The sequence below is a fragment of the Saccopteryx bilineata genome, chromosome 4 (assembly GCF_036850765.1).
Source record: "Saccopteryx bilineata isolate mSacBil1 chromosome 4, mSacBil1_pri_phased_curated, whole genome shotgun sequence".
In the NCBI taxonomy this organism is placed as follows: Eukaryota; Metazoa; Chordata; class Mammalia; order Chiroptera; family Emballonuridae; genus Saccopteryx; species Saccopteryx bilineata.
In genome coordinates, this window is record NC_089493.1 from 99,261,654 (window position 1) to 99,265,896 (window position 4,243).

The 4,243-nt window shown below is 33.8% G+C and overlaps 1 non-coding gene across 1 annotated transcript; it reads left to right on the forward strand.

Annotated features, from left to right (window-relative positions):
* Positions 1–3,851: 3,851 nt before the first annotated feature.
* Positions 3,852–3,958, forward strand: LOC136336895 (U6 spliceosomal RNA). The gene has a single exon (XR_010731631.1). It is a non-coding gene; the product is annotated as a U6 spliceosomal RNA (small nuclear RNA).
* Positions 3,959–4,243: the final 285 nt, after the last annotated feature.

Sequence of the window (4,243 nt, forward strand, 5' to 3'; positions counted from 1 at the left end):
TAATCAGCTGCTTATTAAAAACATTTCAGGTCTTAACTTACTCTTATATTCTTTTTATACTTCTTTTTCTACAACAAGGAAGAAAGTATTTACTCTTGATTTTGGGCCCATGTCAAAACCAGAAAAGGGAAATAAACAAACAGTAGTACTTTAGTTATGGCCACTATATAGCTAATAGTTTATTGTAATTCTCAAAGTCTTTGTCCCAAGATACTCATGCAGGTTCACCCTTTGCTGACCTCTTACAATCAGTCTGTCAGCATTTTGAATGCTACTGGCTCTGTGAGTAACATTTGCAATAGAGGTCAGACAGAACAGTAAATTCAGCATGTCCTCTCACTCATGCATTTCCCTTCTTTTGTAGCTTTTCACGATGAGTTCACATGTCATGGCATGTACATCCAAACTACAGTAAGCAAATTTTAATCTTGAGTAAAGGAGAAAAGCAAATCCTACAGGATTCTTGCTAGCTTGTTTACATTATAGGTCTAGAAGCTGAAATGAACAGGGTGTAAATAAAAGGAAGTCTTTTTTCTGGTAACCTACATAATCACACATTTAGACTCCTAGTTTAAATGCAGTCATTTATTTGTTGCTGGCACTGCATTTTTTCAGAGGATCAATGTGCCTATAGTTCTCAGAATGGTCACCAGTCTAGCAATGCTTTTTTCTGGGGCTTTTTTCTATTGCTTATTCCATCTTTGGGCTTGATAAAATTAGGATGGACACAAAGCTGATAAGAGCTCAAGCCCACTCAGTCTGTCCCACAAGTGAGCTGCATCAATACTTCAAATCCTTGCTGTTACAGGTTGTTGCTGCTAATATCTCAAAATGCAAACAGAGACCCATGTTGCCTTCATGGTCGATGCACAGCAACCCACTTCCAGGGATGGAGCTAGTGAAAAATCCTCTTGCTAATGAACTTCCAAAGTGTAATAGCCTGAAAAATCAATGCAAGGATAGCTTTACCTTGCTTTCTCTAAGCTTTAATCTGAGAATGATGACAGTGATGATGGCATTTTGTTCTACAGAGTAAGAAAGAAAAACAAAAACAAGTTATGAAAGACTAATGAATATGATATTGTGGCAGCCTTGCTGTTTGTTTTGATTTTAAAATATTTTGCTGTTTTTCTTAGCAGCTGCAGTTGCTACAGCTGCAGTCTGTGCAGAGTGCAACCTTAATCATATAGTTGCACTGAAACATGTTAACAAAGGTGATATTAATGGACTAATGTTAAGCGAGATATATTTCTATAGTATCATTAATATGCTTCAGAATTTTAAAGTAAATGTTTTTATTCCTCCAGCACATTGGAATTAGAATTGGAGTCATGTCAAGATGTTCCCAAGTCAAAGACATAAGAAGATTAAAATGACTTTATGTAGGGTAGTAACCTCCGGAGAAAAAGAACAAAGAAGTAATAGAAAATAAATGACAAGTATTTTTTTTCCAATCATTTATATGATAAGCTTGTAATGTGCTGTTTTCAATGCAGAAAGTATAGGGGAAAAATAAATATGTGTTCAGTGCATTGGTAGACAAAGCACTAAGCATGTATCTTGTAAGAAGTTCAATATCCCTTTCTTTTCTCTATACTCTCTACCAAAAACAGAAGATTTCACATAAATCAGAGACTTCAGATGTCTATGTGACTTGAGTACAATTTTCTTTTTCTTTGTTTTTTCTTTTATTTTTGCCTAAGACTTAGAGAATGCAAAATAAAACTGTAAAAATCAAGCTATTTTCTGGGTAATTTAGAATAAGTTATCTAAAACATAGAGTAGATAATGATAGCATTGCATGGATTTAAAAGCCAAAATTTTCTAGAAAAAAATCTTTTACCTGTATTATGATTCACTTCTAATTGGGAACAATAATTCTGAATAAATGAAAAGCAGTGTTAACAGTACAACAAATAGCTTTCATGAATTATCTTATTTACTTCACATACTTAATTACTATAATTTGCACAAAATTTAAATTAGAATGTAATCATTTTGTCTACAAAGTAATCACAACAGAATTTTTCTAAAATTTAAAGACTGAGCACATAAAGTTTTTCCATGGCTATAAAACCTTTTTTTTAAAGGAAACATTTATATAAGAATATCACTGGTCAAACACAGAGTAGCAAAAGAAAAAATACAACAATATTAAAATTTAAGAACCAAATAACATTTATAATAGAAAAGTGGATACAAAAAGTAAGCATTCCTTTTTATTTATAATTATGATGCCTTTTGATATTTATAGATGATACTTCCATAATCATTCATTGCTTTTTATTCATTCTCACAGAAATTCTGTGAGCTGAGCAGAAAAGCTGTTTTGTCCCCATTTTACCTCTAATAAATGAGTCTCAGAAGGTATGTGCTCCCCAGAATTACATAATTGATTAAGGGTCAGAGATAGTCTCTATATCCTTTATCTATCTCAACTCTTTTATTTTTTTGTCCAAGTATACTCTTGCTTTTGAGAATACTTGTTTCATTTCACTTTTCATAACTCCTATATTTGTATTCATGTAGTGAAGTAGTTGACAGAGTTCATTTTGGGGGAATAGAAATGAGGTTCCAGAAACTTCCAATTGCTGATGCTTTATCACTGGCTGTGTGATACTTCAGAAAATTGTACTGAGTATATTCATCATAGATTCATCTTATAAGAGATGACTATAAATCTTGGATTAATCAACAATTTATTAGATTCTTGAAATTTAAAAATTATTCAAAGAAATTTACATAAATGGGAGTAACTTAAAAAGAAAATGGACATGAGAGATTTGAAAAGCATGAAAGTTTTAATGTAGACCGAGCTAAGCTTTCTCTGACAAATTGAAAAACTAACTTGATATGTGCTCCTTTCCATGAATACACACTGGAATTGTCACAAAAATAAGAAGAATGCTGATGCATCAAATACTAAAAGATATGAGAAGCTGTTGGAATTACTAACTACAGTCAGGTCTGTGAGTGGTGGAGGAAGAATACCAGCAAGCAGAAAAGTAAACTTTAAGGATACTACAGTAGACTGAGGCAGAGATATTTAGTTTACCAGATTCTTTTCCTTACATTCATTTTTTTCTCTGCTCATTAAAAATTTAGAGTACCCACTATGTGCAGAGTATTCTCAGTGATGAGAAGACAATAAAGTAATTGGAATGGAAAGGAACAACAGAACAAAGTATGAATGGAGATGAAATATTACGGCAAGAAAAAAACAATTAGGTAAAATAAATCTAGAAATATATAAGTTCTACCGGAAAGTTCTGTCCATTTCTATCACAACAAGTTTTGACACGTAAGCACATATTTTTTTGGCGCATGTGTGCCTCTCTATTTTTATCACTTAATGTATACATACCGATGTAGCAAATTAACTAAAACAGAGTTGATTCACGTTAGTCTTATGTGTGAAGCAACAGTGTACCCATGGCTACTGATAAAGTTCATTTACGCCACTGTAATTTTTATGAATTTCAACAAGGAAGAAATGCTACAGAAGCATGTAGAAATTTATTGAAAGTGTTTGGTGAAGGAATAATACCAACTATCACTTGTTTTTGTCCTTACAAAATTTTTTGAAGGGCAAAAAAATTCAAAAATGAAGAAGATATCAAACAAGCACTGGTTAAATTTTTTGCATCAAAAGATAAAACATTTTTTAAAAATGGGATTCCCTGGGCTTGCCTGGTCAAGGTACATATGGGAGTTGATGCTTCCAGCTCCTCCCCCCTTCTCTCTCTCTCTGTCTCTCTCTCCTCTCTCTCCCTCTCTGTCTCTGCTCTCTAAAAGTGAATAAATAAAATAAAAATTAAAAAAAAAAACTTACTTCCTGGCCTCCCTTACATGTGCTCGCTTCGGCAGCACATATACTAAAATTGGAACGATACAGAGAAGATTAGCATGGCCCCTGCGCAAGGATGACATGCAAATTCGTGAAGCGTTCCATATTTTTATGAGACTAAGAGACATGGACAAGAGTGTGGTGGTTACCAAGGGTGGGGGGGGAGGGAGGACATGGGAGGGAGGGAGGGAGAGAGTTAGGGGGAGGGGGAGGGGCACAGAGAACTAGATAGAGGGTGACGGAGGACAATCTGACTTTGGGCGAGGGGTTTGCAACATAATTTGATGACAAAATAACCTAGACATGTTTTCTTTGAATATATGTACCCTGATTTATTAATGTCATCCCATTACCATTAATAAAAATTTATTAAAAAAAAATGGGATATACAAATTG